A 12,383-nucleotide genomic window follows, 5' to 3' on the forward strand; every position below is an offset into this window, starting at 1 on the left:
GAGGGTCTCCCGCAATAGTCCTGAAACCAGATCGTGAGGGTAATGTCACGGCAATAACAAGAGAAGTGCGTAATCCAAGGGGCTCTGAAAAAAAGGGGGGAAGGGAGGGGAAACACAGAAGAAAAGAAAATAACCAAAAAATTTGAGATTGGGAAGTCATTTGCAGAGCCAACCGGGCTCAGTTCCTGCAAGGTTAAGGTGTAACAAGGCCCCAACACTACTGAGTGGGGGGGGGGGAAGGCTTTGGAAACACCCAAAGGAAACACTCCCAGGTAACAAAAGGGGTTCCACTCGATCAAGCAACATAAGTCAATTCTTAGGTAGAGGTCGTGTCTGTGTCCTCTTCACTCCCCCGAGTCTGCATGTAGATAGTCCCTTTCAGAAGGAATCACCCAGGTGTGTAATCAAGCAGGAGACCGTTGTTGTCTGGTATCTTTTAAGAGCTTTATCCTCCCGGTCCAGCCATTGTACTGCCGCAGCTGGACTTTCAAAGAAATGGGTCGTCCCCAGGGCGGTAACACGAAGTCGAGCAGAGTACAGCATGCCATATTGGACATTAAGATCCCTGAGCCGCCTTTTGACTTCAGCAAATGTTGCCCTCCTTTTCTGCAGTTCGGCTGAGAAATCAGGGAACAACGAGATTCTGGAATTATCAATCTCCAACCTGCCAGAAAACCCCCTTGCGCTGGACAGTATAGCATCCCTGTCTTTGTAGTTGAGTAATTTAAACAGGAAGGGTCTGGGGTGGTTACCCGGGGGTAGCGGATGGGAGGGCACCCTGTGGGCCCGTTCCACAGCAAAGAGTGGGGAGAAGGATTCTCTGCCAAACATAGAGATCAGCCAGTTCTCTATAAAGTCCACTGGATTTTTACCCTCGGCCCTTTCCGGTATCCCCAGGGCATGAATATTATTGCGCCTCATGCGATTTTCCATTTCATCAAGTCGCATAGCATGCTGTTCAGTGAGGTGACAGTTAAATCTCAAGTCCCTCTGCATAGGTATCATGTCATCCTCTACTGTGCTCAATCTCCCTTCCAGGGCAGAGGCCCTCTCTCTGAGTTTTTGCATATCATGGCGGACAAAGGTAATTTCAGCTTTCACCCCTTTTATATCAGCAGAGAGAGCAATTATGGAATGATTGCATGAGGTAACCGCAGTAAATATGTCCCTCAGCGTGGGTTCTGTCACATCAGCATCGGGGGAGGGAATTTTGCGACCCAGGGATATCGCCATTGGGGGTACTCACTGTGTTCCATACCGTTGGGAATCCATCAGCATCCTCTAAGGGGACAGTATCATCAGCGTCCGGAGACCCTCGAGGGGTAGCCCCCGATGCAGGCTGGCCAGCCAGGGCCTCCTTGCACGACTTTCCCCCATACAGGAGTTTCTGTGCGGCCTCCTTATAGCAGTCTTTCGCCGCCCGCCGCGCGCCGGCACCATCTTGGTCAGGGGGGTCCGTCAGGGCCTTGCTCGCGCTATGTCTTTTAGACATGCCCGCGGTCTTTCGGCGGGTGGTGGCAGAGCCCATCCGTCTCCCGGTGCCCGGTGGAGCAATCCTGGAGCGTACCGCTGTCCGGGGGAGGCCTGGGAAGGATAAATGCACGGATGGCCGGCGGAGCTCCAGGAAGACACGTCCTTCTACATTCGCTGCTAAGCCATGCCCCACATATCTAATTTCTTAACTACCTCTTGCACTTTTAAGGGCCCTGGAGCACCAGGACAATAAAAAGGCCCCAAAAATCACCCCATTATGGAAAGAAAACACCCCAACGTATAACACCCTAACGTTTAAACACCCCAACGTATAACCTCTGGGTATGGCTCAGAATGGCTGGGTTGGGTATGGCTGGGTGGGTATGGCTGAGTGTGGATGGGATGGCTGAGTATGGCTGGGTATGGATGGGATGGCTGGGTCAGGTATTGCTGAAGCTGGGTATGGCTGAGTGTGGATGGGATGGATGAGAATGGATGGATGGACGACTATTGCTGAGGATGGATGGCTGAGTATTGCTGAGCATGGATGGATGGATGAGTATTGCTGAGCATGGATGAGTATGGATGGCTAAGCATGAATGAGTATGGATGGCTGAGCATAGATGGATGGATCCTCTGGACCCGGTGTGCTGCCGACAAAGGTCCCCCGTCGGATAGTATCCGCCCTGTACTGTGCAGGTGCAGTGCTTGCACAGTACGGAGGACAAAAGAGACACTGAAAGTCTCAGAACATGAACAACTGTTCATGAGCTGTACACGGCACCTGCGCAATTAACACTACATTGTGCCACACGCTCCCGATGCTTGTGCAACTCTGCATGGGGCGGGTGTAGGGGCGGATGCATACAGAAGATGGCCAGAGCTCATACGATGGGGGTGTATTTCTCAAAGGGGGGGATTTTTGCCGGGCATGTTTACACAACTGAAGGGCTACCCCTTGCAGAGTTGCATGAGCATCGGGAGCATGCGGGAGCGTGTGGCACAATGTAGTGTTAATTGTGCATTGCGCCGTGTACAGCTCATAAACAGCTGTTCATGTTCGGAGACTTATGGCGCTTCATTTGTCCTTTGTCCTCCGTACTGCGCAAGCGCTGTGCCTGAGCAGTACAGGGCGGACACTATCCAACGTGGGACCTTTCTCGACAAGATACCGGTGGTCACGGATATTTCCGTGTGCGTGCGGGAGCAAGATTCTGGGAGGACGTCCATGGACGCCCTCCAAAAATAGGCAGACCGCGCTGTAGCTGTCTTCAGCTATGGCCCGGTTGGCATGTGGTTAATGTTTTTCCCACTATCACAATTCATTATGGACAAAAAAAAGGTTTACCCTTGTAGCGGGCCCCCATTCCCCACTGCAAGAGTTAACTGCTCATTACCTAAATAATGATAAATAAGGTAATATACTTACATTAGTTCTCACTCCCTCAGTAAATGTCTCTCATTCTGTGTCAAATGGTCAAATGAAGCCTGCAGCAGTGAGGAATAAGGTAAGTATATCTCCTTATTTATCATCCCTTAGGCAAAATGAGCAATTACCCTTGCAGTGGTGAGGGGAACCCACTACAGGTAAATCTTTTTTTCCTCTGAGTTCAGCTTTAACATCACCTTAGCTACAGAAAATCCATTTGACATTAAATTAGGAGATAAATTGAGATTGAAGACAATGTTCTAGTCATTACAGAGTAGTAAGAATTAACTTGATGGACTTGAAAAAGCACTTGTTTGCAATTTAAAAGTTGTATGTGCTTTTTATTATAATGTCTTTTAGCAGCGGAATGCCATTTCAGCAAGAACTGCATGACCTAGAAAAAAGAAGACATTTACATAATATTCGTCTTCAAATGTTTCCATGGCCAATCTTGTGATACATTAAATCATTACCTGAACATACATAACTGAAAGTGATTTGTTCATTTAATTCCCATGCTACTGTTCACATCTGCTGCTGCTTTTATTTAATATGTATCCTAAGCTTTTATTTTTGTTCACCCTGCTGGTCTTTTACACAATGGATAAAAGTGGCATTTAGGAATAAAAAGGTTGCAAGCTGAAATGTGAGTGCAATACCACACAAGGCCATAGAGGTTACATGATTTTTTTTTTGGTTAGTAATGGACCTTGTAAAGAGTGCACTACAGATGCTCCATCTGAAAGGAGTCAGTTTAGGCCTTCTTACAGGTTTATTATGTTTGGTCCATGTATTTCCACACCCTCTTGCCATGGTGCCATCTCATCACCTGGATCTCACAAATCACAGTCACCCGGTGGTGTTGGCATGTACAGCTGTCCAAAATGTTTTAACTATTCACTACCTTGTTAACCAAAAGCACTGTTATCACCTCCTTTTTCTTGCAATAGTAAGTCAATTACAATATAATAGCCCTAAAATAAGCATTATTGGAATCAGAATCCCCTATAGAAAGTTACTGGGAACTGCAAGGGAGGGCTTCTTCCATCGTAAGCTCCAAAAAACTCCATGCCATTTTCGTCTGATTTTGGTTGTGGGCCCTTTGTCCCTCTGGGCCCCTGTGTATTGACAGAGGCTGCACAGGCAGAGTGTCCTTTCCTGATTTTTCAGGAGTTTTACTTCAAACGCTCTTATGTCGCGTGCACACAACCGGACTTTCCGCTAACAAAACTGTGCATTTTTTGTTCGAAAGTTGTTGGCTCAAACTTGTCTTGCATACACACAGTTACACAAATGTTGGCCAACAATTCCGAATGTGGAAATGCAGTGACAAACAAGACGTATGACAAGCCGAGAAAAAGGAAGTTCAATAGCCAGTGCGGCTCCTTCTGCTTGATTCTGAGCATGCGTAAACTTTTGTGAGATGGACTTGTGTGCACACGATCTGACTTTCTGACAACAAAGTTTTCTTGGCAGAAAATTTGAGAACCTGCTAAGAAACATTTGTTGATGGAAAGTCCAACAGCAAATGTTTGATGGAGCATACACACGGTCAGACTTTCTGACAACAAGCTCACATCCAACATTTCCCGTCGGAAAATACGACTGTGTGTACGCGGCATAACAGTGCATGGAGTAGAACCAAATGAAGCATAACTCAGGGAAACAGTATATTTACAAGAGCTTAAAATACTTGAAACTTTTTACTATGAGTATTCTGTTGTACTCTCCTTCACGAGCAGAGGTAGTCTTGTGCCACAATGCACAGGCTAATAGTGGCCATACACACTAATAAATGATCAATTTATTTTTGGATTTATCTCTTTCAGTGGGAATAATGAATCTATAGTCGATAATCCATTTGATTGACACACTGCATATCGAAAAGTGGATTTCTATTGATATCTAATTTATGATCGTAAGTAGAGTTGGGCCGAACACCCCTGGTGAGGTTCGCCCAAGAACGTTTGAACATCGTAAAAGTTCACACATGAATTTCAAACCCTATTAAAGTCTATAGGACCTGAACTTGAAAAATCAAAAGTGCTTGTCTTGAAGGCTTATATGTAAGTTATTGGCCAAGTTATTGACCATAAAATGGGTATGGGGGCTTGGGTACTGCCCTGGGGGACATGTATCAATGCAAAAACATATTTTTTTCAAAGATCGTTTTTAAAGAAGCAGTGATATTAATGATGCTTAAAGTAAAACAATAAAAATGAAAACTTCCTTTAAATATAGTGCCTGGGGGTCCCCTTAACCTGCCTGTAAAGTGGCACATCTGTGTATAAAACCTGCTGCAGCAAAACTGACATTTGTAAAGGAAAAAAAATTACATTTGAATTGATTTTCCCTGCAAGCTTTCTTTATTTTGTAAACAACGAAAATAAGAGCCGGTTCACACAGCGGGCGATGCGAGGCGACACGACTCGCCTCGCCTCGCTCTCGCAAGTCGCCCCCGTTCTGTACAATGGAACCGTTCTGAGAGGAGCGACTCGAGTCGCTCCGACTCAGAAAAAAGGTTCCTGTACTACTTTTGGGCGACCTCGGGGCGACTTGCATTGACTTCTATACAGAAGTCATTTGCAAGTCGCCGCTGAGGCCGCGGCAGGTCGCGGCGAGGCAAGTCGGAGTCGCCTCGCCTCGCCTGCTGTGTGAACCGGCCCTAAAACATTTGTGCACCACAGTGAGCAAGTCTTATGTGAAGAAGCCAAATTATAGTACACTCAGGCCAAGATTAACAACAAAAGAAGCAGGTGTGGAAAAATTGGGCTTTAGGTGTTGATGGTGCCTTCAGACCTTAACCCTACAGAGGTACTCTTGATGAAAGCAAAAATTGGCCTTGCTGTAAAAAACAGGCGCGGACAAATTGGTCCTTGGGTGTTAATTGTGCCCATGAAGCCTATACAAAAAAATGACTTCAAGATAAAATCAACACCCCCAAAGCTAGGCAGTCTAGACCAGGGGTCTCAAATGGGCGGCCCTCCAGCTGAAACTACAAGTCCCAGCATGCCTCTGCCTGTGGGAGTCGTGCTTGTAACTGTCAGCCTTGCAATGATTCATGGGACTTGTAGTTTCGCAACAGCTGGAGGGCCGCCAGTTTGAGATACCCCTGGTCTAGACAGTCTTGCAGAGATTCCAGATCCCAAAAACATTTAATCAGTGACATCAGCATCAGGGGATGATAGCTGCTGCTAATCCAGGACTGATTCGTTTTGACAAATGTCAGCCGTCAATGGAGTCTGTGGACAGACACACTAGTTTATCTGTCACAAAACATTCTGCAGCTCTGAATGGCCATTCGGAAAACATGCTGGATGCAGGAAAGCCCAGCAGCTCAATTGCATACTGGGCAAGTTCTGGCCAGTGGTCTATTCTCATGTCCCAGTAACCCAGTGGATCATCTACTGGAAAGTTCTCAATGTCTGTTTTCGCCCCTGGATAATCTTCCACCATATTATGCAGACACTGTTGATGGGATGTTAAAGCTAACAGCTCAGGGCGCTGAGGACTAAATTTTTTTTTAAATGCATCACTGGATGAGTTCTGAGACTTCCCCTAGTAACGGTGGTCAAGGAGGGTTGCCAACCAATAATGATCCTTCTCTTTCATGCCAGGAATTCTCAGGTCCTTTCACAAGCTTTGAAGAATCAGGGAGCCCATGCACCCCAAGTCCTCAGGGTCACTGAGGATTACACTATCTGGAACTACCTCCTCCCAGATATGTACTACTCCCAAGGCTGCTGGGGACTGAAAACCATCTCTTAAGGTTTGATGTATATATTCCTCTGCTTCAATGCCTCCAAAACTGCCAGAATCATCCTCCTCCCTCTCCTTTTGTGTGTTCTGTGGTGTCACAAGAATGGTGTCTGCATAAAGTGGGCCTTGAGAGGAAAGGAAGTCCTCCTCTTCCTCACGCTGCTCTGCCTTGAGTGTTCTGTCCATAATACCATGCAGAGTATGCTCCAGCAAGAACACAAGAGGGATAGTGTCACTGATGCATGCATTGTCACGGCTCACAATCCTTGTCGCCTCCTCAAATAGTGACAGTACAGTGCATGCATCCTTTATCAGCAACCATTGGCATGGGGAAAAAAGCAGAGCTCCCCTGAGCCTGTCATTGTGCCATACTCACATAGGTATTCATTGATGGCCCTCTGCTGCATGTGCAGCCGCTGCAGCATTGCCAAAGTTGAGTTCCACCTGGTGGGCATGTCACAAATCAGGTGGTTTACGGGCAGGTGGAATTCTCGCTGAAATTCAGCCAATGGAACACTTACAAAAAATGGCTACAGACTCTTCTGGTCTGCCTTAGAAGATCTTGCAAACCTGAGTACCTGTTTAAGAAACGCTGCACCACCAAATTGAGGATATGTACCAGACATGGCACATGTGTCAGCTTTACTATCGAAGGGCAGACAGAAGTTTAGTGCCAATATCGCACACCACCATTCCTGGCTCAGGCTTCCATGGCCTGAACCACCTCTGGGCCTCAGAACCAACATCAGAATCATACCTGTGCATCATCAAGAAGCAAGTGGCTGATACTGTGTTCAATTAATTCAGCTGACTATGCCATGCATGGTCCTAAGTCTCTCTGGCAGCTGTGGTAGACTGCACACTAGTCTCAGCTTGGGTGATAGAGGATAGGGAGGATGAGGATGGTATAGTAAGCCAGTCCACCACCTCCACTGCATGCTGAGGCTGGATAGTATGGGCAACATCACTATACAGAGAAAAATGTGCCCTGCCTGAGGACGGACCACGTCCACCTTTGCAACCCCTTCCTCTCATCTACTTTAGTTGCGAGGAAGGGGTTGCACCCCCAAAACGCGTACCTTGATATCCTGTGATGGCAGATAGCACATGTTGACACACTGAGTGCATCTTCAAAATTTGGCTTTCTAAAAAATATATAAAATGTGTGAAAATAATTAAAAGACAAACAAACTAGAAGAATTTTAGATCCTGCCTAAAACATCAATGATGTTTTTGAGTCTTTTTTTCCACATCATTGATGTCTTCCTTGAACTTCTGTAAATCACGATTGCACACCATGATCTCCCCAATGAGGACGTGTGCACTTGCACTTGTGAAATGAGATTCTTCTTCCACAACATACACATCACCTAAAAAAAAACACACCATGTATTATAAATATGCAGGCATACAACTATTACCTGAAGCTGTGATCTCAGACACTCACGTTTTGTGGTCACTATTTTGCCCACTTCATAAACCTCTCCTTCCTGAGGTTGTGGTGTTGTGAGTTCCCCTTCTTTCAGAGGTTGGGGGTCCCTGGTGACCTCAGATATCCCGAGTCTTTTCTCCCCTATGTGAATTAAAAAATAGGTATATTTAGCACACAGGTATTTGAGGCCAGAAATAGAAATATGAAACATTGCTTGAGGTGTTGTACAATTGTCTGTTTTGACAGAGTTCCAAGCTGAAAACATGATTTTTTTGCCTTTCTAAAGCTGGAATAATGACCTTTTTTGTGCAAGTTTCACAGATGGAAACACCCTTAGTATCTGGAGCACCAGTGTGGGACACCCTAAAAAGTTTGCTCTGGTGTCCCACACTAGTGCTCCTGCATCCAGATGTGTAAACAACTTCTAAGTGTCCTCTCCTTACACTGAATCAAGTTTGCATTTCATTCTAGTTACAAACCCATCTAGACAATGTAATAAACTTCTTTAAATACAAAAAGGCATGAACATGCTGATCGTGATAACGAAGGTACAATTTTATCTTGGGGCATCAGTGTTCTATACTGCTTCTAGATTGAGGGCTATATTGGGACAAGATTAGGAGAGTTTAGCCTGACATTAGGGTTTGTCTTGTGTTGTGTCTTGCAGAGAAAATGGATCCATTCAATGATCAAGACTTCCTCCTCCAATTCATGGATATGTACAGAGAGCTGCCCCGTCTGCGGCAGGTGAAACACCCCTTTTATACTAATAAAAGAAAGAGGCAGGCAGCGCTGGATCAATTGCTGGGATTGGTGAAGCCAATGATTCCCATGGCAAACATCAACTATTTGAAGGCCAAAATTGGTGGCCTGAGGAGCACATATAATAGGGAGCGCAAGAATGTCCAGGATTCCATGAGATCAGGAGCAGCAGCAGATGACGTTTATGTCTCCAGGCTGTGGTACTACGATAGACTGCGTTTTTTGTCAGACCAGACTGAAATCAGGCCATCCCTCTCAACCCTTCCTTCCACACTTCCTTCCACCTCAGATGAGGCTTCAGACGTCCAACCTGGGCCTTCCACCCAGGAAGAAGATGTGGAGGAGCCCAGCATGAGTCAGGTATAGCAATGTTTAACATATTTCTCAAAATTGTGTTTGATTGGTGAACAATAAACTAAAACTATGTCCCATTTTCATACACAGGAAAGCCTCAGCCAGGGGTAGGCTGTGGAAAATGGCAGCCAGGAGGTGGCGGCGGAAAGTGGCAGCCAGGAGGTGGCCGGACCCAGCAGCCTGACCGAATCCCAGTTTTCTCCCCTCCGCCTTCCAACAAAAAGTACCAGGAAGGGGAGGAACATGGAGGAGTCAGTGCTTTCTTTGATTTGGGAGGCTACTGCAGCCCTCAGAACCACCCCCAATCTTCAAGAGGCTTATCACTGCATGGTAGCCAGCAAAATGCAGGAAATGGAGGTGAGCCAACGCCTCTTTTGTGAGGAAGTGATCTATCTGACCCTAAATAAGGGGTTGAGGGGCAAAATAACAAGCAAAACCCACCTGTGTGAGTTGGACTATCCTCCTCCTCCTCTACCTCCTGCCACAACTCCAACACCAGAGCCACAGCCTGGAAGCAAGCATGGAAGGAAGTGTGTAAGGAAGACAAGAGAGTGATGGCCTGGATTCAGTCTGGTCTGGCAAAAGTTGCAGGCTGTTGTAAGACCACAGCCTCAGGACATACATGCAATCTGCTGCTGCTCCCGATCTCTCGGAATCCAGGACCGTATTGTGCTCCCTATTATTATTATTATTGTTATTATTATTTGGACTCCTCATGCTACCAATTTTGTCTGTCAAATAATTGATGTGTGCTCTGGGGTACAAAGGCTTTGCCAATTTCACCAGTTTATCCAGCTTTGCCTTCCTCTTTATTTTTTTATGACCCATAATAAATGCATAGTTTATTTTCACAAATACTTGGCTATGTGTTTTAATTCAAAAAGGACAGTTTGTTTGTGAGTAGGTACATTACAAAAAGACAATTTGAAATTAACAAGGGACACCAACACCAACCAATCTCTTTGAGGTTAAAAAATACAAGATAATAATGGTGTTGTAACCTGACACACAAAACGAGAAAAAATATTATGGAGATCACTATAAAAATAAATAAAACATTATTCTGGAGATCTGGCAAAAAAAAAAAAAAAAGGAATAAGATTAATGAGATCACGAAAAATAATAAAGAAATCAGTTTGTCAGAACTATGTGTGACTATCAGCAGGAAAACAACTTCATTATTCTAGCATTCTAGAAGAAGAGAACACGCTGCATTAAAAGATTAAAAACTTTGCAGCATGACAAATGTGCTATCTCTATTCCGAATGCTAGTTTTACCAGACCGAGCGCTTCTGTCTTTTACTTGATTCAGAGCATGCGTGGAATTTTGTGCATCAAAATTGTGTACACATGCTCAGAATTTACGACTCTCAAATTTTGTTGGTCGGAAATTCAGACACATAATGTCCGATGGAGCCTATACACAGTTGGAATTTCCGACAACAAGCTCACATGGAACATTTGTTGTCGCAAATTCCAATCATCTGTACATGGCATAATTGTAAACGAATAATCGCATTTCTGTTTCTACCATGTAATCTCTGATCAACTGAAGTACAATCTTATTAATGGACAAAGTATCAAATGGGCAAAGTGTTGCTGATTGGTGCAAAGAGAGTGGTACATTTCTGCCTTGCCCAATCAACAGTTTTATTGAATCTGGTCTAAATTGATCAGAAGGGAAGCTATGGCTGTCTAATTGTTTGAAGATTTGATCATTTTGATCAAATCACATATCCATCGGAAAAAAAATTGAAACGTGTTTGGCCATCATAAGAGAAATGGTTAGTGATGTTACTTATAATATACGGAATCTTCAGTATAAATTAGTCTTTTTGTAAAGAAAAGGGGTAGACAGAACCCTCACCAAAAAAATAACTTGCTCCAGAAAGTAATAGAGCATGAAAGCATAGCCATGACTAAAGCTGATAAAAAAATCTTTGAAGTAGTACTGCTAAAATGTATGTAAATTCTAAATGTGTTTTTTGCATTTTGCACAAGGTTGGAAGGGTTGGCCCCCTATCTGAAATGTTTTGCTCTCTGTGTCCCCACTGGGGAGATTCACCCTCACGTTTTGTCCTAGTGACCATTGTCACCGCTACTGTAATTGATCAAAAAGCTAGAAATCTGAGTTGCCACAAAAACAGGAACAGCTGGGAAATCTAGGGGAAATAGAAGAGAAACTGCCTGGTCTGTCTTAAAGTGGCCCTAAAGGCTGAAGGTTCTTTGCCTTAAAGTAGAACTATAGGCAAAACTTTATTTTTTGATAAACGGAGGGTTATAAAGCCTGTCAGTTTATTTTTTGCTTTCTGTGTCCCATTGAGGACATTTTCCTTCACTTCCTGTCCCATAGCCAAAACAGGAAGTGAGTGGAAATCCCTGTTAATTAAAGGAATCCATTGGGGACCCCCAGATCACCAGAACTAGTGTCCCCATTGGAATATTTCCCCCATATTACTTTTCTGATAATGTTAACTAGTACAGATAGAAAGTGTGAATCTCTCTAACAAGAGCATAAAAAGCAATAAAAAGTGACAGGTGTTCTAATCCCTCTCCACTCTATCCAAAAATAAAAACAAGATGTTTTGCCTTTAGTTGTACTTTAATGCATTCTGTGCATTAAGGTAAAAAACCTTTGTAAGGTAAGGTAAAAAAGACTTTGATGCTGTCAATCATGGCCTTAATCTAGGTTTACCTGTAGGTCAAAGTGGTTTGTAAGGGTTTACAACAACTTAAAGCAGTAAGTAAGACTTCTGCACTGTGTAGTTTGTCAGAAGATCCCAAGAGTCTGGAGAACTGCCAAACCATGGAGGGTGACACTAATGGACTACTACCTTGTTGAGGTGTGCCTGGGCAGCCTAGTTTAGTTAGATAGGGAATGTTGCATTGGAATGAACTTGTTGGACTTTGCCGCAAATGTTCAGTAAAAGTGCATTGACTGTTTTAGGCCTGGTCTGAAGTCATTTAAAGGGGTGCATGATGGTGTCTGGTGTATGAAAGAACAGGGTCAGTAAAGAACATGTTTAGTATGAAGCAAAGCCACTGCCACTCTACTTGGCAAGACAAGTAGGAGGAATACAATTGCTATTAGTGACCAGAACAGTGAAAGGTATATTGCAGCCAGTTGTGAAGCATGGTACCTGGTGTAAGTGACAGGTCCTCTAGTAGCAAGGG

This window comes from Lithobates pipiens, unplaced genomic scaffold (genome assembly GCF_037356315.1).
Source record: "Lithobates pipiens isolate NorthernLeopardFrog02 unplaced genomic scaffold, aLitPip1_a1.2 Scaffold_8, whole genome shotgun sequence".
Classification (NCBI taxonomy): domain Eukaryota; kingdom Metazoa; phylum Chordata; class Amphibia; order Anura; family Ranidae; genus Lithobates; species Lithobates pipiens.